Below are 24,391 nucleotides of genomic sequence, written 5' to 3'. Positions count from 1 at the left end.
AAATGGATTGAGGGGCTGTGATTCTGTTTTTGTAATCCAAATTAGTCTTTTCCCCTTGACCTAGAAGTTGTCTGCTTATATAAATTAAGTAAGAATGCAGTAGGCTTCCGGCTGGGTGAGGTGGCTCATGCCTGTAGTCCCAGCACTTTGGGAGGCCGAGGCAGGCGGATCACGAGGTCAGGAGATGGAGACCATCCTGGCTAACACGGTGAAACCTCGTCTCCACTAAAAATACAAAATAATTAGCCTGGCATGGTGGTGGGTGCCTGTAGTCCCAGCTACTTGGGAGGCTGAGGCAGGAGAATGGCGTGAACCTGGGAGGCGGAGCTTGCAGTGAGCCGAGATCACACCACTGCACTCCAGCCTGGGCAACACAGTGAGACTTCGCCCCCCCCCCCCCCCCCCCCCCCACACACACACAAATAGAATGCAGTAGGCTTCCTATCAATTTCACTTCTAGGAACACTGTGATTAATTAGCCAGTGCAAGAGCTCTACATGAGTCAGACTATTCTGATTGCTGCTTTGTCTCTTCTGTTCATTATGATAGTTTTGCCCACCTTCTCTTTGATGATTGAGTGCTGCCACTCAGGATCCAATTATTCTCATTGTGTTTAAATTTTGTAGTTGAGTAACTGCAGTTCCCACTGTTAGATCTGACATACAGAGAAGAGCAATTACCGGGCTCTTCAAAGACACAGGTACTGCCCTCACAAATCTATTTCACAAGGCATTGGTCAAGGGTATATCTTCAGGACCCTCCCAACTGGGATGAGCATGTCGAAAGTGACTAATCCACTCCACCATCTCAGTCTCCCTAATCCTTTCGATCCCTTCCTCTACATTAAACCAAGGGAGATCAGGCATTTCCAGCTCACTCACAGTGGGCTATCTTTTAATCCATATATCAGCTAACCAAGAAAATAAACTACTAGAACCTTTTTTAACTCCCTAAGCTGTGATCCTCCTTACTGGGTTGAAGTCATTTAATTCTGCCTGATCCAACCCTCTGTTCCTTCTACCATTATTCACACCCTTAATGTCCATTCCCATGGCTATTCCCCAGATTTCTATGTATATAAATTAGAGAACTCAAGCAGTTCTGCTTGAGCATAGCACACATTGTCATGAGTCACACTCTCAATCTTACATCTACAGGCCTGTTGGGACTTTAGTCTAGTTATAGGTCTAGAAGCAAACAGAGGTGTTGGGGGAGGCTCCTGAGGAGAATCAACATTATCTCATCTGGCAACTGCCTCAGGGGAGGCCATCACTGTTGCCTCAGGCAGCGCAGGGTTTATCTCCTCAGAGGAAGGTGGAAAGGCTGATGGCAGCATGGGTTGGGAAGGGGATGTTGCCACTAATGAGAATGGGGAGACTGTTTCTTCTGGCAAGAAAGGTTCATCAGAGTTTACAATCTCAGTATTCCGAGCTATCAGGGTCCTCCCACACATCCCCATTCCAAGTTGCAGGGTCCCATTCTTTTCCAATCAATGCCCTCACTTTAACAGTAGATACCTGGCAAGGCTGTGCATGCACCTTTCATTGCAGGTCAGCCACTCACATGATAAGAGCTTGTGCCTGTTTTTCCACAATTTCAGCTCTTTCTTTACAGGAGATAGAACTCTCACTAGGGCCTAATCATATTAAGCAGCCTTGAGACTCCAGAAATCTGCTTCAGAACCAATGAGATAGAACATCGTCCTTAATTTATTATGTTCCTTCATCACTTTGAACCACTCAACTTAGTAACAACCACCCATCTGTCATTAAGTTCATTGAGTTCTCTAGAGATGGTCAGAACGTAATATGTAGATAGTCACTAAACTACTATACTATAATGAGCAATGAATGAGTTCTGTCAAATGTATTTAGTTTGCTTCATTATGTTCCTATAGTCCCTCTAGAGAGGGACAGAACTAATATATACAGAACTCATATTTATTTATTTATTAAGTATTAACTCACACCATCACAAGGTCCCACAATAGGCCGTTGTATTAACTCATACTATCACAAGGTCCCGCAATAGGCCGTTTGCAGGCTGAAGAGCAAGAAGAGCCAGTTCAAGTTTCAAAACTGAAGAACTTGGAGTCCGACGTTGGAGGGCACAAAACATCCAGCATGGGAGAAAGGTGCAGACTGAGAGGCTAGGCCAGTCTCTTTTTACATTTTTCTGCCTGTTTATATTCTGGCCACACTGGCAGCTGATTAGATTGTGCCCACCCTTAGGTTAAGGGTGGGTCTGCCTTTCCCAGCCCACTGACTCAAATGTTAATCTCCTTTGGCAACACCCTCACAGATACACCCAGGAACAATACTTTGTATCCTTCAATCCAATCAAGTTGACACTCAGTATTAAGCATTGTAATGATTAATCTCACTTATTACATTAAAAATATGCATTAGAACTACAGTACAATATCATTTTTTAGCTAATATTAGCAAAAATAACGTAAGTTTCATAGCTCCTTCATTCCCAAAGCAGTAGGACTAGATGGTGAGAATGGATAATGATTCAAACTAATATAATTTCTACAGATAATTTGACAATATTTTTCAAAATTATAAATAAATTTACCCTTTGATCTAGCCAACTCATTTATGCTATTTTATCTCATGGATTTACTTGTAGCAGTGCAAAATAATGCATGCAGTGGTGTTTATAATAGAAAATGCTTGAAAACCATTATTGGAAGAGTCAAATAAATTGCACTATATATCCTTACAAAGAAATATGCTGCCGTATAAATGAATAAGTAAACACTATGTGTGTGTGTGTGTGTATCTATATATGACACCAGTGTAGATATACACTGTATGTGTATTTATATATCTTGTATATTTATGTATTTTATTATTTATCTATACTTTAAGTTCTGGGGTACATGTGCAGAACGTTCAGGTTTGTTACATAAGTATACACGTGCCATGGTGGTTTGCTGCACCCATCAACCCGTCATCTACATTAGTTTTTTCTCCTAACACTATCTCTCCCCTACCCCCCACCCCTGGACAGACTCCGGTGTGTGATGTTCCCCTCCCTGTGTCCATGTGTTCTCATTGTTCAACTCCCACCTCTGAGTGAGAATATATGGTGTTTGGTTTTTTGTTCTTGTGTTAGTTTGCTGAGAATGATAGTTTCCAGTTTCATCCATGTCCCTGCAAAGGACATGAACTCATACATTTTATGGCTGCATAGTATTCCATGGTGTATATGTGCCACATTTTTTTATCCAGTCTATCACTGATGGGCATTTGGGTTGGTTCCAAGTCTTTGCCATTGTGAACAGTGCCACAATAAACATATGTGTGCGTGTGTCTTTATAGTAGAATGATTTATAATCCTTTGGGTATATACCAAGTAATGGGATGGCTGGATCAAATGGTATTTCTAGTTCTAGATCTTTGAGGAATTGCCACACTATCATATGGAACCAAAAAAGAGCCGACATAGCCAAGACAATCCTAAGCAAAAAGAACAAAGCTGGAGGCATCACACTACCCGACTTCAAACTATACTACAGTGCTACAGTAAAAACAAAAAAACAAAAAAACAAAAAAACAAAACAGCATGGTACTGGTCCCAAAACAGATATGTAGGCCAACAGAACAGAACAGAGGCATCAGAAATAATGCCACACATCTACAACCATCTGATCTTTGACAAACCTGACAAAAACAAGCAGTGGGGAAATGAGAAATGATTCCCTATTTAATAAACGGTGTTGGGAAAACTGTCTAGTCATATGCAGGAAGCTGAAACTGGATCCCTTCTTTACACCTTATACAAAAATTAACTCAAGATGGATTAAAGACTTAAACGTGAGACCTAAAACCATAAAAACCCCAGAAGAAAACCTATTTATGTATTTATTTTTAAGTAAGAAGTTGCATTACTCTGTTCTCACATTGTTATAAAGAAATACCTGAGACTAGATAATTTACGGAGACGGGAGGTTTATTGGCCCACAGCCCTACAGGTTGTACAGGATGCATGCCTGGGGAGGCCTCAGAAAACTTACGAACTGGCAGAAAGAGAAGGGAAGAGACAGGCATGATCTACGTGACCAGAGCAGGAGGAATAGCGAGTAGGGGGAGGTTCTATATACTTTTAAACAACCAGATCTTCCAGTAACTCCCTCACTATCATGACAACAACATCAAAGAGGAAATCCGCCCCCATGATTCAATCACCTCCCACCAGGCCTCACCTCTGAAGTTGGGGATTACAATTTGACATGAGATTTGGGTGGAGACACAAATTCAAACCATAGCAGTAGTGGTTTTCAAATGATTGACTTTAAGAAAAAAAAAAAGTATATATAGTGTGGAATGTGTTGTTTATAATGGGAGGCATAAGAATATGTGTGTGTTTGTGGATGTATTTGTTTTGCTTTCAACAAATAGAATAACATTGGTGAAAACTCATAAACCAGTAACAGAAGTTATTTGTCAGAACATGGGAATCAGAATGAAAAATGGACAGATCAAGGCAAGGGTAGAAGTAAGGCTTTTCATTGTGGATCATTTTACATTTTCTCTTCATTTTTGAACCACAATTCATCTATTTAGAAAAAAAACCTCAGTAAAGGATTAATCATAACAACCAGCAAAGTATTGATAAGGAGAAATACATCAAACTACAAGAAGAAGACTAATGGATGAGCATAAAAGGAGAAAGGATAAAATCAGTCCCCTAGCATTGACGTATTACTGTGTAGTTTCAGCACCAAAATCTGGTAACCACTGGCTGAATTTAACACTCAGATGTGTGATTTTTCTGGCCAGCATACTATTATTTTAAAGTGTGAATCTTAGCATCTATGTGGGTCTGCACTTTTTAGTTTACTATGGTCACTAATGATCTCTATTATTTTATACTAGGGACTGATAAGCATTTGAGTTATAATCTTGAACGTAGAGTCATCTTTAATGGCATTTTCATTATGGGCTGTAGGAATGATTATATTCTCCAGATCAATCTCTAAGAGTTTTTTCCACTATAGGAGAGTTACTAGCTTCTAAATGTCTAAATCTGAAGAGATGACCCTTTGAACTAATTTATTCAGGAGTCAGAGGATCTAGCAAGGTCATGAAAGAAAATCTGTGTTTCTGCCACCTATAATAGATTTGACCTGTTTGTGAAAAGCTTTTCATATGAGAAACAAATGCTCCTCCTAACATTTACCTAAATAATTAGAAAATGGGTTAGTAACAGCCTTATCTTTCTGATTTACGGGAAAAGACAGTGTGACCTTTTAATATTCTTTTTAAGTAAATTTTTAGGATCAAGTTTGAGAAAATAAATTGAGAATAAATATTGGGAAAAATATGACTGTTAAACAGCCAAACCTGGAAAAGTGAGCCCCACAAAAGGGAAAGTAATTGATAGATGAATAATACAATGTGTAAAGATGTATTAGTGTTTTCATTATTTTGTACTATTTCTATTCAGTTGGAGCTGATTTCCATAGTAATACAGTTAGCTAAAAATCTGCCTTTGCATATAAGGTCTCCACAGGAAAAGCAAATATGAAAATGGCAATTTTTAAAACAATATTCTGTTTTTTGTTTAATAAAACTAATGTTTTCAAGTCTGCTTTTATTAAAACACAATAAATACCATCAATTTTTGACATGAAATCTCATTATATACTGTAAATATTTATCACTTTCTAGGGGAAGATTATGCAGTAGATGACTTCTCATTGATTCACTCATAAAGCTGAGTTAGAAGTGAAGCTCTTTTTATTTTCATAAAAATAAAGGGACTCAGAATTTGACATCCATTCTATTTTGACCAGCTAATCAGACAAAGCACAGATGGTGCACTTTTCAAGTGCATTTCTTCAGCATTAGAAAAATTAACAGTAATGTTAATATAAAACCTTCAAGGTAAAATAGACTGAAAATGGACAGTGCAATTTCAGAGTTCATTCTCTCCCTGATTCTAGGACTCATTTTCTTTTTAAATCTAATCTTTGGGTATCATATATTTCATTAAAATATGGGTAAAACAGCGTAATTTGTGTTGTCTTATGTTTATAGATCTGTAAAGAAAATCTTTAGGGTGAAGTAATGGCTTAAAGTAAAACACAAAGCACTTACATGGTCTTAATATAAACTGGCCATGGTTCCTTGAGCACCATCACAGCTCAGTCATTTGTCAGATTTCTACAAACTTAATGTTATTTCTTATAGATATCATTGATCATTAATGTCAATAAACATATAGATTATTAAGGCCTTATCTTTGCTTAAACTGGGATAGCTTAAACTATCCCTATTCATGTTGTTATGATATGAAGTGAAACCTTGGTGATGAGAAAAATAGAGTTCATGTCTTTTAGGAATTGGTGCTGTCAGGGGTTATGTAGAGGCAAAGGACAGTGGCCAAAGACAGTTAGATGAGTCCTGATCTAGGTACCCATATGACTCATGGCTCTGCTGCTCAATGCTGCTTGGACTGAGCATAGTCACTTCCTTTGTCTGGGCCTCTGTTTTTTAACCTGTAAAATGAGAAGATTAAATTGCATTTGTGACTCACCCTTTTTATAAGACCAAAACTTTGTGAGTCTGATGAAAGTTAGATATGCATACGTATCTATAAAATTTTGCATTCAAAATCAAAGGAGTCACAGACCTTAGAAGTGCTTCCACTAAAAATCCATGGGCCACTGGTTAGGGGCCTCTGAAATAAATAATTCCTAAATGTGTATCCGGGTCTCCTTTTCATCCACTTATTACTTGGTCACATTCCCACTCTCTTCTTTAGAAATATGTGAATCACTGTCTAACTTCAAGTATTCTGATACTCAAACTCTAAAGTGGATTCCATCATTAATATTCTTTAACATATAATTCTACCTCTTAGTCCTAGTCATAAATCTGTAGTTTCTGTCTCACTTATGGAGACAAAAGAGAGTCTGATTTGAATTTTGTCTCTATTTTCTTCTGAGTTAATGGTAATGGGGGAAGGGAGAAAAGAAAGATTCCTCCATCTTTACTGAGCAAATAAACTCACGTAAGACTTTAGCCCAGCATGTTCACCTTTGAAAATTTATTCTTTGACCCCAGTGCACCGTTATCCTTCCAGACAAAGTCATATAACACTTTGAGTTTTTTACTGCTGCTTGATTTTTTTGAAATAGTAGAAGATTAAACCATATAAGAACAAACCAATTAGCTTTAAAATAGTATTCCTTATTTCTATTATTGGTTTAATTCAGTTTTTTAAGTGTTATTATTTATCAGGAGAAGTTGACATCCCAAAGTTTTCAAAGTGACTCTGATTTTTATCTGTTTGCAATTCCGAAAAATATTTTGTAGATGCAAATTGCAGATGCAACTAAGTTGTGTGCAATTAAACGACTTCTCCTTCAAATGGTTTCTCCTCTTCAAATTAATTGACTTTTCAATTAATACTCAATGTGTTTTAAAGGAGCTAACTATTCACTTTATGAAAGCAATTATTGAATTATTCTGGGCAAAAGCATGCATGTTGTCCCAGATTCAAAGTTATTTTCCAATGTCAGCCATTTCTGTTCTTTGACCATCATATTTATAGTGTTTTAGTCAGACTCCAGGACTTTAAACTAATGCAATATATTTACTCTAATTTGGTGTCTGGAATATAATTCTTAAAAAGTAATAATATAATTTGGATGTTTGTCCTCTCCAAATCTCATGTTGAAATATAATTCCCAATGTTGGAGGTTGGGCCTAGTGGGAAGTGTTTGAATCATGAGGGCAAATCCCTCATGAATGTCTCGGTATCATTTCTGTGGTAATGAGTGAATCTTTGCTCCGAGTTCACGTGAGATCTGGTTGTTCAAAAGTGTGGCACCTTACGTCACTCCCTGGCTTTTTCTCTCACCATGTGATGTGCCTGTTCCTGCCTTACCTTCTGCCATGAGTGAAATCTCCCTGAGGTCTCACCAGAGGCTGAGCAGATGTTGGCACCATGCTTCATGTACAGTCTTCAGAACTGTTAGTTCTTTATAAATTACCCAGTCTAAGGTATTCCTACATGGCAATGTAAACTGGACAGGCACAGGCAGTATTCTTGAATTTGTTCTGGAGAAATGGGATTAAGATAGCAGACTAAGAGCACGCAGCTATCTTTCCTCCTGCTCAAAATTTCTGAAATGATAGAAGAATTTTTAAATTAAATAGTTATTATATTAAAAGTATCATTAGTGCAGCAAAAATTTAAAAAAATTCCCAAACAAGTGGAAAGCAGACAGAATTGGATGCATGGCGGTAACTGAAGGTCATGACCTTTACAGACATTTTGGCAGTTGTTCCATAGAAATACAAAGCTAAGAATAAAAGGATTCAACAGGGAAAGGGAGCACAAGGACAATGGTGAAGGTGACAAGTTGGGGAAATATACCCTGGGTGCCTAGGTGGCCCAACTCTTTCCTACTGACTTGTTTCATTGGAACAAGTTAAAATAGCAAATGATTGAGAAAAGCTAGTCAGCATGGCAACAGGAGGGCCTTGGAATCTTCAAATATCAGAAAAGTAATTTCAGAAACTCTGTAACCAGAAACACATTCTACCCAATCCTCATAGAATTGCTAGAGAGATACCTATGAAGCAGGATAGTTGACCAGAGTAATTCTCCAAAAATGATTCTCAACAAAGAATTGTAGAATACTTCAGAAAAGTCATATTAGTCATGGACAAGAGATCTAAAAATTTCAAGAAAAGTTCTGTCTAAATTTTGAATTTTAGTAGAAGAGAAAATGAAAAATGGAGGAGATAAAAATATTTTTAAAAAGGCAGAGAGTAATTCCAAAGTTGAATAAAGAAATGATTATTTTGCTTTCAAAATATACTTGGTGACAAGCAGAATGTATACAATAATTACACTTTGTGGATTAAAATTTTAAAAATTAAAGAGAATGAAAAAATTAAATGTTTCCAGAAAAATAAAAGCAGATTTTCTACAAAGATATGAAAATGAATTGACATCACACTTTTCCTCAAATGTACATTTAAAAACACAGGAGGAAAATGTTCACTATTCTGAAGTGATTTTGAACTTAAATTCTACACCCAGTGGACAGTGAAAGTGGTATTCAACTTGAAAGGCCTTACAAAAACATTTTGGAATAAAAAAGTTTCAAAATATTTACCATACATAGACTTTCTGTAAAAAATGGTTAAAAATGACTTTCATAAATAAATAAATACATGCATATGGCAAAATCCATGACATACAAAAAACAAGTTAAAGAAAAGCAAAATTGTCATCCAAAGAAACTCATAAAACATTTAGTTAATTCTAAATAATATTTGTGCAGAATCTGGAAATATAATAACCATTAGAATCTAAAATCCTAGATGATCTTAACATGTAATGTGGTAGAGGTTAGGAGCCTAGAACAATATGATAGAGACAAAAGTCTCCAAGAACAAATGGGGGAGAAAAAAAGGAAAATCTGAGAGAAAAGATAGGACACAGGAAAACCTATTCTACAGATCTAACATGCAAATAGTAGGAACCTCAAAACAAGAGAACTGAGAAGATATTATGGAAGGAATTGCTGAAGCAATAATAGGGGATAATTTTCTTTTTCTTTTCTTTTTTGTTTTTTAGATATGGAGTCTTGCTCTGTTGCCCAGGCTGGAGTGCAGTGGTGCGATCTCGGCTCTCTGAAACTTCTGCCTCCCAGGTTCAAGCGTTTCTCCTGCCTCAACCTCCCGAGTAGTTGGGACTACGGATGTGCACCACCACGCCTGGCTAATTTTTGTATTTTAATGGAGACAGGGTTTTGCCCTGTTGGCCAGGTTGATCTCAAACTCCTGGCCTCAGGTGATCCACCCACCTCAGCCTCCCAAAATGCTGGGATTACAGGCTTCAGTCACCGCATCCCACCTAGGGAAGAATTTTCTAGTGCTGAAGAATGACATAAGAAAAAGACCTGTATTTCTGTACTAGAAATGTTCATTAAAATGGTCAAATAAACTAAGAAAGGGGAACATATGAGTCCATAAAACAGTCGATAGTGAGTGAACTAAAATTATATTGTAATTTATAATGTAAATTATACATTGTAAATGTTAATTATAAATGTAATTAATGTAAATTATAACTAATATACATTAAGTTATTTAATACCCTATCTAAGAAACCTATATTACTTTTGTCATATTATCCTTTCCAAAAGCCTAATATTTACTGTGTAAAGTAATAAAGGGAATGTTTCAATGTGATTTTTTTTTTTTTTGAGACAGAATCTCACTCTGTCACTAGTCTGGAGTGCAGTGGCATGATCTCGGCTCACTGCAACCTCTACTTCCTGGGTTCAAGTGATTCTCCTGCCTCAGCCTCCTGAGCAACTGGGACTACAGGCACATGCCACCTTTTTAAATGTGTATGTTTATTTGAAATTTATGAATCAAGAAATACAGATAAAAGACATTACTTTTTTTTCTCAGAAATCCTTTTGACCTACTTGATTTGTTATTAGTGCAGGTGTGAAATTGAAAAAATACAAATACAAAATAAATAGAAGCAGAAAATAATAATATTTAAATTTGTTGCTTCCAAGTAAAAAGAAGAGGGCAAAAATGGCTCAAAGGTAAACTTTAATCCATTCAACAAATGAAAAAGAAAGAAAGATGGTGTAATGAATAGAAAATATTTAATATGGTGACAGGATTAATTCCAACATTACAATAAATGTAAATGTGATAAATTTCTCTATTAAGATATAGACTCCTTTAGTTACAAAGAAATCAGTTATTATTACTTGCAAATGATATGATACAGAGAGGCACACACTTTTCCTGTTTTGAAACATCCAGCTTTTTTTGACATTTCCTTTTTGAAGACTCTGTTATAAATTTCTCTTTCACAGGGCTGAAATAGGGTTTGATGTTCCTCATGTTGATATGAATAGACTGAAAATCATAACATTTTAAAAACAGTCAACTATCACCATTTTTAAAACTATCACCCTTTCTAAAGACATTAATACCGGTAAGACTTTATAAAATTAATACTTTATAGCAGTTTTAGGCTTACAGAAAAATTGAGCAGAAAGTAGAGCTTCCCTATGCTTCCTTTCTCCTGCACACAGTTTTTCATAATAACACCTTGCATTACTGTGGTACATTTGCTACAATAGAAGAATCAATACTGATACATCATTATTGACAAAATATACATAATTAACATTAGGGTTCTCACTTTGTGTTGTACAGTTCTGTTGGTTTTAACAAATAAATACACTGGGTTTAACAACAAATAAATACACAAATAAATGACACTGTTACAGTGTCATACAGAATATTTGCACCACTCTAAAATCCTCCTGAACTCCACCTATTCATTTGTCCCTCTGCTTGAACCCCTAAAGGCCACTGACTATTTTACTATCTCTATACTTTTCCGTTTTCCAGAATGTTGTATAATTGGAATCATACAGTAAGTTATCTTTTCAGACTGGCTTCCTTCACTTGGCAATATGCTTTTAAGGTTTCTTCATGTCTTTTTGTGGCTTTATAGCTCATTTCTTTTATTGCTGAATACTATTCCATTGTATGAGTGTATCACAGTTTGTTTATCTATTCACCTATTAAAGGACATCTTACTTGCTTCTAGTTTTTGGCAATTATGATTAAAGCTGCTAAAAATATTTTCATGCCAGCTATTGTGTGGGCATGTTTTCAAATAATTTGGGTAATTACCTAAGACAGCAATTACTGAATTACATTGTAAATCTCTGTTCAGCTTTGTAAGAAACTGCCAGACTGTCTTTCAAACTGACTGTACTACCTTGCATTTCCATGAATGGTCCTTTAATCCACATCCTTACAAGAATTTGATGTCAGTGTTTTAGATTGTCACCATTCTAATAGGTGTGTAGTAGTATCTCATTGTTGTTTTAATTTGCAATTCACTAATGACATGATGTTACGCATCCTTTTGTATGTTTATTTGACATCTATATATCTTCTTTGGTGAAGTGTGTGTTCAGTTCTTTTTCCCATTTTTTAATGGAGTCATTGTTTTTTATTGTTGAATTTTAAGGGTTCTTTGTATATTTGGATATAAATTCTTTATCAGATATGTGTTTTGCCAATATTTTTTCCCAGTCTGTGGCTTGTCTTTCTGTCTTAACAGGGTAGTTCTCAGAGTAGAAGTTTCTATTTTTAATGAAGTTCAACTTTGCATATATTTCTTTCATGGCTCATGCTTTTGGTATTGTATCTAAAATGTCATTGCCAAAACCAAGGTCATCAAGGTTTTCTCCTCTTATTTTCTGTTATTAGAAGTTTCATAGATTTGTATTTTATATTTAAGTCTATGATTCATTTTCACTTAATTTTTAGGGAAAGTGTAAGATGTAAAATCTGTGTCTAGATTTATTTTAGGATGAGGAGAGGGTTGTGGATATCTATTTGTTCCAATAATATTTGTTGAAAAGACTATTCTTTCTCCATTGAATTGCTTTTGTTCTTTGTCAAAGATCACTTGCCTGTATTTGTGTGGGCCTATATCTGGCTCTCTTCAGTTTCATTGATCTATTTGTCTTCTTTTTTTCTGCCAATACTAATACTGACCTAATTATTTTAGCTTTATAGTAAGTTTTGAAATCATGTACTGTTAGTCTGTTGACATTGTTGTTTAATATTGCACTGTCTCTTCTGACTTGATTTTCCATAAGAACTTTCAAATCGGTTCATAGATAAACACAAAATAACTTGTGATTTTTGGGAGGATTGCATTCAATATATAGATCATATTGGGAAGAAGTGATACCTTAAGAATATTTAGTCTAACAATGTACCAGAATCTCTGGAACATATTTAAAGCAGTGTGTAGAGGGAACTTTATAGCTCTAAATGCCCACAGGAGAAAGCAGGAAAGATCTAAAATCGACACCCTAACATTACAATTAAAAGAACTAGAGAAGCAAGAGCAAGCAAATTCAAAAGCTAGCAGAAGACAAGAAATAACTAAGATCAGAGCCAAACTGAAGGAGATAGAGACCCAAAAAACCCTTCAAAAAAATCAATGAATCCAGGAGCTGGTTTTTTGAAAAGATCAACAAAATTGATAGACTACTAGCAATATTAATAGAGAAGAATCAAATAGATACAATAAAAAATGATAAAGGGGATATCACCACCGATCCCACAAAAATACAAACTAACATCAGAGAATACTATAAACACCTCTACTCAAGTAAACTAGAGAATCTAGAAGAAATGGATAAATTCCTGGACACATATAACCTCCCAAGACTAACCCAGGAAGAAGTTGAATCTCTGAATAGACCAGTAACAGACTCTGAAGTTGTGGCAACAATTAATAGCCTACCAAACAAAAAAAGCCCAACACCAGATGGATTCTACCAGAGGTACAAGGAGGAGCTGGTAGCATTCCTTCTGAAACTATTCCAATCAATAGAAAAAGAAGGAATCCTCCCTAACTCATTTTATGAGGCCAACATCATCCTGATACCAAAGCCTGGCAGAGACACAACAAACAAAAAGAATTTTAGACCAATATCCCTGATGAACATCAATGCAAAAATCCTCAACAAAATACTGGAAAACTGAATCCAGCAGCATATCAAAAAGCTTATCCACCACAATCAAGTTGGCTTCATCCCTGGGATGCAAGGCTGGTTCAACATATGCAAATCAATAAATGTAATAATCACATAAATAGAACAAAGACAAAAACCATATGATTATCTCAATAGATGCAGAAAAGGCCTTTGACAAAGTTCAACAGCCTTTCATGCTAAAAACTCTCAATAAACTAGGTATTGATGGAATGTATCTCAAAATAATAAGAGCTATTTATGACAAACCCACAGTCAATATCATACAGAATAGGCAAAAAACTGGAAGCTTTCTTTTTGAAAACTGGCACAAGACAGGGAGGCCCTCTCTCACCACTCCTATTCAACATAGTGTTGGAAGTTCTGGTAAGGGCAATCAGGTAAGAGAAAGAAATAAAAGGTATTCAATTAGGAAAAGAGGAAGTCAAATTGTCCCTGTTTGCAGATGACATGATGGTATATTCAGAAAACCCCATCATCTCAGCCCCAAATCTCCTTAAGCTGATAAGCAACTTCAGAAAAGTCTCAGGGTACAAAAATCAATGTGCAAAAATCACAAGCATTCTTATACACCAATAACAGAAAAACAGAAAGCCAAATCATGAGTGAACTCCCATTCATAATTGCTACAAAGATAATAAAATACCTAGGAATCCAACTTACAACAGATGTGAAGGACCCCCTCAAGGAGAACTACAAACCACTGCTCAATGAAATAAAAGAGGACACAAAAAAATGGAAGAACATTCTATGCTCATGGATAGGAGGAATCACTATTGTGAAAATGGCCATACGACCCAAGGTAATTTATAGATTCAATGTCATCCCCATTAAGCTACCAATGACTTTCTTCACAGAATTGGAAAAAACTACTTTAAAGTTCACATGGAACCAGAAAAGAGCCCACATTGCCAAGACAACCCTAAGCAAAAAGAACAAAGCTGGAGGCATCATGCTACCTGACTTCAAACTACACTACAAGGCTACAGTAACCAAAACAGCATGGTACTGGTACCAAAACAGAGATATAGACCAATGGAACAGAACAGAGGCCTCAGAAATAACACCACACATCTACAACTATCTGATCTTTGACAAATCTGACAAAAACAAGAAATGGGGAAATAAATGGTGCTGTGAATACTGGCTAGCCATATGTAGAAAGCTGAAACTATATCCCTTCCTTACACCTTATACAAAAATTAATTCAAGATAGATTAAAGACTTAAATGTTAGACCTAAAACCGTTAGACCTAAAACCATAAAAACCCTAGAAAGAAACCTACGCAATACCATTCAGGACATAGGCATGGGCAAGGACTTCATGACTAGAACACCAAAAGCAATGGCAACAAAAGCCAAAATAGACAAATGGGATCTAATTAAACTGAAGAGCTTCTGCACAGTAAAAGAAACTAGCATCAGAGTGAACAGGCAACCTACAGAATGGGAGAAAATTTTTGCAATGTACCAATCTGACAAAGGGCCAGAATCTACAAAGAACTTAAACAAATTTACAAGAAAAAATCAAACCACCCCATCAAAAAGAGGACAAGGGGTATGAACAGACACTTCTCAAAAGAAGACATTTATGCAGCCAACAGACACATGAAGAAATGCTCATCATCACTCATCATCAGAGAAATGCAAATCAAAGCCACAATGAGATACCATCTCACACCAGTTAAAAAGGTGATCATTAAAAAGTCAGGAAACAACAGGTGCTGGAGAGGATGTGGAGAAATAGGAACATTTTTACACTGTTGGTGGGAGTGTAAACTAGTTCAACCATTGTGGAAGACAGTGTGGCAATTCCTCAAGAATCTAGAACTAGAAATACCATTTGACCCAGTGATCCCATTACTGGGCATATACCCAAAGAATTGTAAATCATGCTAATATAAAGACACATGCACATGTATGTTTACTGCTGCACTATTCACAATAGCAAAGACTTGGAACCAACTCAAATGTCCATCAGTGAGAGACTGGATTCAGAAAATGTGGCACATATACATCATGGAATACTATGTAGCCATCAAAAGGAGGAGTTCATGTCCTTTGTAGTGACATAGATGAAGTTAGAAACCATCATTCTGAGCAAACTATCACAAGGACAGAAAACCAAACACTGCATGTTCTCACTCATAGGTGGGAATGGAGCAATGAGAACAGCTGGACACAGGCTGGGGAACATCACACACTGGGGTCTGTTGTGGGGTGGGGGAATGGGGGAGGGATAACATTAGGAGAAATACCTAATGTAAATGATGAGTTAATGGGTGCAGCAAACCAACATGGCACATGTATACATATGTAACAAACCTGCATGTTGTGCACATGTGCCCTAGAACCTAAAGTATAATAATAAAAAAAGAAAAACGGCCGGGCGCGGTGGCTCACGCCTGTAATCCCAGCACTTTGGGAGGCTGAGGCAGGTGGATCAAGAGGTCAGGTGATCGAGACCATCCTGGCTAGCACGGTGAAACCTCGTCTCTACCAAAAGTACAAAAAACTAGCCAGGCATGGTGGCAGGTGCCTGTATTCCCAGCTACTTGGGAGGCTGAGGCAGGAGAATGGCATGAACCCAGGAGGCGGAGCTTGCAGTGAGCTGAGATCATGCCACTGCACTCTAGCCTGGGTGACAGAGCAAGACTCCGTCTCAAACAAACAAACAAAAACAGCAAAAAACAAACGAACAAAAAACAAAGAATATTGAGTCTAGTCATAAATATGGAATGTCTCTCCATTTATTTATATTGTCTTTGATTTCTTTCATGAAAGGCTTGTAGTTTTCCTCAAATTAATCTTGCACATGTTTTGTTACCTTTATACCTGTTATATTCATTTCTTTTGGCAAAAATATAAATGGTGCTATGTTTTACTTTCAAATTTCAGTTTTTTATTGCTGATATGTGGAAAACAGTTAACTTTTGTGTATTACCATTGTATCCTGCACCTTTGCTATAATTACTTATTAGTTCCAGTTTATTGTTGTTGTTGACTCTTTGTGGTTTTCTACATAAGATAATCATGTCATCTGTGAACAAAAACAATTTTTTTCTTTATATATATATACCTTTTACTTCCTTTTCGTGTCTTACAGCATTAGCTAGGATTTGTATAATGTTGAATAATAGTGGTGAGAGGGGCCATCTTTCTCTTGTTTCTAATCTTAGGATAAAAGCAGTTAGTTTCTTGCAATTAATTATGGTATTAGCTGTAGGTTTATTACAGATATGCTTTATCAAGTTAATGAAGTTCCCTTCTATTCCTAGTTTTTTGAGAGTTTTTATCATGAATGGATGTTCGATTGTGTCAAATGCTTTTTCTGCATCTATTGATATAATCACATGATTTTTCTTCTGTGGCCTGTGAATATAATGGATACATTAGTTCATTTTTTTTTTCTTTTTTTTTTTTTAGACAGAGTTCCACTCTTGTCGCCCAGGCTGGAGTGCAGTGGTGGGATCTCAGCTCACAGCAGCCTCCGCCTCCCGGGTTCAAGCAATTCTCCTGTCTTAGTCCCCCGAGTAGCCAGGACTACAGGCGTGCACCACCACACCCAACTAAATTGTTTTATTTTTAATAGAAAAGGGGTTTCACCATGTTGGCTAAGCTGGCCTCGAGCTCTTGACCTCAGGTGATCCATCCACCTCAGTCTCCCAAAGTGCTCGGATTACAGGCATAAGCCACCACACCCAGCCCATTAATTGATTTTCAAATGCTGAACCTTTCATTCACTGTTGGATTCAATTTGTTAATATTCTGTTGAATATTTTTACATCCATGTTTATGTGAGATATTGGTCTATGGTTTTCCTTTTCTGTAATGTATTTGTTGGGTTTTGATATTAGCGTAATGCTGGCCACATAAAATGTGTTGGAAAATATTCCTTCTGCTTCTATTTTCTGAAAGAGTTTGTAGAGTCTTGGTGTCATTTAAAAGTATATATATTTGGTAGAATTTACCAGTGAAACCACCTGAGCCTTGTGCTTTTCATTTTGGAGATATTATTGGTTTAATTTCTTTTGTACATATAGGCCTATTCATATTTTCTATTCTCTTTGTGTGAATTTTGGTAAGTAGTACCTTTTAAGGAACTTGCCTATTTCACCCAAGTTATTGAATTTGTGGGCACAGAGATGTTCATAATGTTCTTTTATTATCCTTTAGTATCCATGGGATCAGTAGTAGTTGCCCCTCCTTTTATTTCTGATATTAGTAATGTTGTATTATCTCTCTCTGTTTTGGGTTAGTCTGGTTAGACATTTATCAATTTTATTTATCTGTTCAAATAAGAAGATTTTGGTTTTGATGATTTTCTACATTGATTTTCCATTTTCAATGTTATTAATTTCTGCTCTAATTTTTATTATTTCTTTTCTTTTGTGTACTTTGAATCTAATTTAGTCTTTTCGTTTTAGTTTCCCTAAGATAGAAGCTTAGATTATTGATTTTAGATCTTTCTTCTCTTTATTGTATGTTTTCAAAAATATAAATTTCCTCTAAGCATTGCTTTAACTGCACCCCACAAGTTTTAATAAGTATTTTCATTTTTAGTTATTTCAAAATATTTCTTAATTTTTCTTGTGACTTCTTAGATTCACATGCTATTTTAAAGTATATTGTGTAATCCCAAGTATTTTGGAATTTTTCAGCTATTTTTATGTCACTGATTTCTACTTTAATCCATTTTAGTATGAGAGCATACCTTGCAGTGTTCGTTTTTAAATTTCTGTGTGATTCCTTAATGGCTTTGAATATGGTCTTCTTGGTAAGTGTTTTATGTAAGAATTATAAGAATGTACATTCTGCTGTTGTTGAATAAAATATTCTATAAATGTCAATTAGTTTCAGTTGATTGACGGTCCTGTAATGTTCTAATATATCCTTATTTTCTACCTGATGTCAATTACTAATAGAGAGGTGTTGAAGTCTTCAACTATAGTAGTCTCCAACTATTTTTTCTTGCAGTTTTATCAGTTTTTGCTTCATGTATTTTGACATTCTATTTTAAGTGCATACACATAAAGAAATGTTGTATCTTCTAAGATAATTAGTTTCTTTATAACTACGTAGTATCTCTCTTTACTCTTGAAATCTTTCCTTGCTCTGAAGTCTGCTTTGTCTGAAGTTGATATAACGAAGTCAACTTTCTTTGATTAATATTAGCGTAATTTATCTTTCTTCCTCCCTTTACTGCTTTTTGTTTGTTTGTTTGCTTTGTATTGCTTTTACTGAGACAAAGTCTCACTCCATCACCCAGGCTAGAGTGCAGTGGTGCGATCTTGGCTCACTGCAGTCTCCGCCACCTGGGCTGACGACATTCTCGTGCCTCAGCCTCTTCAGTAGCTGGGACTACAGGTGTGCGCCACTAAGCCCAGCTAAGTTTTTTTTTGTACTTTTAGTAGAGACTGGATTTCGCCATGTTGGCAGGCTACTTTCAAAACCTATATCTTTGGTTTTCTTTTCTTGTTTGTTTTTTGTTTTTGTTTTTGAGATAGAGTCTCACTCTTTTGCCCAGGTTGGAGTGCAGTGTCACGATCTTAGCTCACCGCAACCTCCACCTCCCGGGTTCAAGTGATTCTCCTGGTAAGCTACTTTCAAACACCTGACCTCAGGTGATCCGCCCACCTCGGCCTCCCAAAGTGCTGGGATTACAGGCATGAGCCATGGCGCCAGGCCCTTCCCTTTACTTTTAATTAATCTATGATTTTATATTTAAAGTGGGTTTCCTGTAGACAACCTGTAGGTGGATTTTTTTTTAATCTGACAGTCTCTGCCTTTTAATTATTGTATTTAGACCATTCACATTAAAAGTGATTACTCATACAATTGAATTAATACCTGCCATATTTGCAACTGTTTTTATTCATTGACCTTGTCCTCTGTTCATTTTTTTGTCTTTTAATCTTTTTCTGCCTTCTCTTATTTTAATTGAGCATCTTGTATGACTTTATTTTTTTCCTCACTTAGATCAATTATACATCCTTTAAAAAATTTTGGTAGTTGCCCTAGACTTTGCAATATACATCTACAACTAATCTAATTTCACCTTTGAATAACCCTATACTATTTCACAACTAGTGTAGGTACCTTAAAACTGAGTATTCCCAGTTCTTCCCTCCCATCCCTCATAATATTGCTGTTATTCATTTTATTTACTTAAAATCTATAATCATTCAGATATTGTGGGTATTATTATTTTGAACAGTTGTCTGTAGAACTAATTTAGAATAAGAAAATATAGAAAAGTTTTTTGATTTTATTTATTCCTTCTGTAATGTTTTCCGTTTCTTAATGTAGATAGAAGTTTCTGACCTACGCCATTTATGATCTCTTCAAAGAACTTCTTTCAAAGTCGATTGATGGTAAATTATCTCAATTTTTGTTTGAGAAAATCTTTTACTTTTGCTTTATTTTTAAAGGATAATTTCATTGGATATAGAATTCTATGTTGGTGTGTTTTTTCTTTCAACATTTGAAATATTTCACTCCACTCTCTTCCTGCTTATGTGGTTTCTGGGAAACAAGTCTAATATAATTCTTATTCCTGTTTCTCTGTATGTAAAGCTTGTTTTCCCCTCTGGCGTTTTCACAATATTCTCTATTTCTTTGGTTGTCTGCAGTTTGAATATGATATTCCTACGTGTAGGAAGTTTGTTTCTTTCTTTTTCTTCTGATATTTGTATTGCATATGTCTTAAAACTGGCTAAATTGTCCCACAGCTCTTGGATATTCTGTTTCATTTATTTATTTTTTTCTCTTTGTTTTTTAGTTTAGGACATTTCCATTAACATACCTTCAAGCTCATTGATTCTTTCCTCAGCCATGTCCAGTGTCCCTATGAGCCTATCAAAGACATTCTTTATTTTTATTATAGTATTTTTAAGTTTTAGCTTTTTTTTTTTTTTTTTTTTTTTGAGGCGTAGTCTTACTCTGTCACCAGGCTGGAGTGTAATGGTATGATCTCGGCTCACTGCAACCTCTGCCTCCCGGGTTCAAGTGATTCTCCTGCCTCAGCCTCCCGAGTAGCTGGGATTACAGGTGTGTGCCACCACGCCCAGCTAATTTTTATATTTTTAGTAGAGACGTGGTTTCTCCATTGGTGGCCAGGATTGTCTCGATCTCTTGACTTCATGATCTACCTGCCTCAGCCTCCCAAAGTGCTGGATTACAGACATGAAGTTTTTAGCATTTTCTTTCTTAAGGAGAATTAATTTTTACAGTTTTTATCTCTCTGTTTATTACCCATCTGATTTGTATGTTGTCCACCAGAGAGTATTTTCCACTGGGGCTCTTAGCATAGTAGTAACAGTTATTTTAAATTTCCAGTTTGATAATTCCAGAATCTCTGCCATATCTAAAAGTATGACCCTGATCTTGCTTTGTCTCTTTAAACTGTGCTTTTTGCCTTTTATCATGCCTTTTCATTTTTTCCTAAAATCTGAACATGATGTGTTAAGTAAAAGAAACTGAGGTAAATAGATATTTAGTGTGAGGTTAGGTTCTGTTTACTGTTTGCTGTAGGTGTCAGAGATTAAAATTTTCTCTGTTTTCTTGTTTTCATCTCTCATGTTGTCTTCAGCTTTCTCTAGAGACTCCTTCTTAAATAGAGTTGGAGGCTTGCAGTTCTTTTAGCTGTAATTTTCTGTTATTATAAAGGAGCCTTGTTGATGTGGCAGTAAGTTATGTTGGTGTGTAGAAATTTATTTGGAGTTTGAGTTTTTCTCTCACAATTAATCAGTTTCCATTTATGTGCTTCTACCAGTTGCTGGCTTCAGCAGCTTCTGCTCCTAGTACACTGTGATTTCGGCATGTACCTACCTCTCTCTCCAGTTTTTAAGGCAGTGATTTGTCCTGTGACCTCAATTTTCTGACGGATATAAGAGGAGTTCTTGATATTCAGTTTGCTCAATTTTATTTTTATTTTTGCAAAGATGGGAGTGGTGGCTTTCAAACTCTTACATGTTGAACCCAGACAGTTTTATAGATAAATTCTACTAAACTTAAAAGAACAGATTCCAATGGTATAAAGATTACTCCAGATCATAGAAACATATGCAATGATTTTAATATAATGTACAAAGCTCTTATAACCTTCATACAAATACCAGACAAAGTTGGCACAAATACTGAAAACTGTGGGGCCATATCTCTTACAGATATAGAGGAAAATGTCCAAAATAAAATATTTACAAAGCAGATGGACTTTTATAACTACTTTTTTCTTTCAAATATATTGTTGAAGACATTTCTTAGCTGTGTTAATAGCTTTGTTACCACATCACAAGAAGCTTTTTATTTTCAGTTCCTTGAACCATTTATTTAACACCATCCTGGGCACAACACAGGTGATCTATAAATATGTTTTCAATAAATGAAATATTACATGTAGAGTTTTGTAAGAGAAATTGTGGGAGTCCCTTAATGAACAGGACAAAGTTACTGTCATTCAGGAGCTCACATTCTCATGGGGAGACAGCTACAAATAACAGAATAACCCAAATTGGAACAAGATAATTGCTACTACAGAGAAACAATCACACTTCTATAGGCACACGAGGGAAAAAGAGATTAATCTTAAAAGGCAGTATTTATTTAGATTATTGTTTAAGAAATAGAAGGAAATGAAGCTTTCTGAGTAAACTTAATTTTACAATTACCAAGAATCATAGAATTAGATTTGCACAGTGGTCTATCAGAGGTTTAGTTATTGCCAATTAGATCACAGAATCACTTTAGAATGCTTATTCTGGAGTCCAAAGAACTGATTTGGAACCTGAGTTTTCTCAGACTTTCTCATTCTAAAGATAATACAGTTCACTTTCACAGTAAATATAAGACATCCCTGATATCTTTCTCAGTGTGTATTACTTAAAAACTCCAGTCCCTCAAAAATCTCATCTAAATATTTCTGAACATCCTTGAGAAAGTTTCATATGAACACTTAAACCTTTTCAAGTTTTTCTTCTCTGCCTCTCCCTCTTGTTGAAGTCCATAGCCCCATAAGCCTCACAAAGTAGGACCTCCTCTTGTCACCGCAGCTTGTGCCTCATTGACCCATCAGTGGTGCTGACTCCCAGTTTTTTTCTGCAGCAAAGTTATTTTACTCATATGAGAGGGAAAAAAAATCTCAGTCGACAATGTCATGCTGTGTTTGGGACACAGGACACTGTCTCAAGACCTCCCTCAATCCCACTCTCCAGACATACCATTCTTCTCTGGAAACTTACTGCTTCCTTAGGCTGCTGCCAGGGAGATGTACACAGCCCTCTCTGTTTGCACGATGCTCAGATCTTTCTGTTCTTGCTTCCCACTCCAACCTCAGCCCATAAAAATATTCTTCTAGTTGAGATGGCTGGGAGTTTCCCTGCTCCTGTCTTACGCTTTTTTTCTAAGCTACTCTGCTTCTTCTTACATGTTACCTTGCTTCCTTTCTTCCACCTCTACAAAATGCATGTGATTTTCTAAAGGCTTAGGTTGGGGAAACAAAGCCAAGACATCTTCTGGTTTTAGTCCTGCAGTATTCCTCCCCTCCTGAGACAATGCCAAAGAAATGTGTGCTTTCAGGAGGAGGAAGGGAAAGAGGCATAACGTGAGGATAATATAACTCTAAAAGATATCTCAAATCTTATCCAGCTGCATCAGCCTCAACTTCAACTTAGGTTCTTTATTATATTTTAGAATTGTAAAAATATTTAAAGGTCCTACTTCTATCCCTGATGAAGAGAAGAAGGAATAGTTATGGTTATCTATAACTGTGTAGCAAATGATCCCAAAATTTAGTGGCTTAAAACAACAATAATGCTTGTTATTATTATTATCATTATTATATTTCATGGTCCTGGAGTTGTTTGGGTTCAGCTAGGCGGTTCTCATTTGGAGTCTTTATATGGCTGAATCAGATTGTAGGTGGGACTGGAATCATCTGAAGGCTTGTTCATTCATATATCTGATGGTTGATGCTTTCTGATGGCTCAATTAGGTGGGGACAAGAACAGCTGAGGCCCCTTTAGCATCTTTCTCTATCTTTTTGTGGCTTTTCCAGATAGTCTCTTCAATGTGGCAACATCAGGGTAACTGGATTTCTTACTTTGTGGCTCAGGACTCCAAAGGCACATGCTGAAAAAGAAAGAGAGAGAGAGAGCTAGAATTAGCTAAATCACCTTTCAAGAGCTAGCCTCTGAAAGCAAGTCTCTAAGCTATGACCAGTTTTTATTCAGTGGTGAAACATTATTCTGCTTTTTAATGGAGGTGTCAAAACATTTGCAGACATGTTTTAAAACCATCACAGTTGTATATCTTATGCTAGGATGTTGATCACTTCATTTCTTTAACATCTCATATTATATCTATCCTACCCTTTCCAGCATCTAGTTTATTCCTTTAATATGTTGCTGCAATTGGAAGATTTCTCTTCACTCTTATAATCAAATCTCTTATTGGCTTCCTTGTCACTTCACATGTGAAGTCCAGCCAACTCCCTTCTCCCTTTCTTGGCTTCTCTACTTTTCTGCCACTTTTTGCTAGCTCTAACCAGGCCTAAACAGTAGTGATAAAATTATTTTCTAGACTCAGAGTGTCCATTCATTCATTTTTAGTTTTCTTAGAAAGTATAACATTTCACATTATCATAGCAGCTGATCTTTTTCTGTTTGAATAAAGCACAATAATTACCCAGAAATCTTAAGATTCTGACCCAGCAGAGTCAGTCTTTCTGATACAATTCTAAGCTCCACCTTACTGTAGGAGAACATGTTGTTGAATTACAAAGAGATGTTGCACACCAAAGGG

Source organism: Papio anubis, chromosome 2 (assembly GCF_008728515.1).
Source record: "Papio anubis isolate 15944 chromosome 2, Panubis1.0, whole genome shotgun sequence".
NCBI lineage: Eukaryota > Metazoa > Chordata > Mammalia > Primates > Cercopithecidae > Papio > Papio anubis.
Note: the sequence above shows the minus strand (reverse complement) of the source record.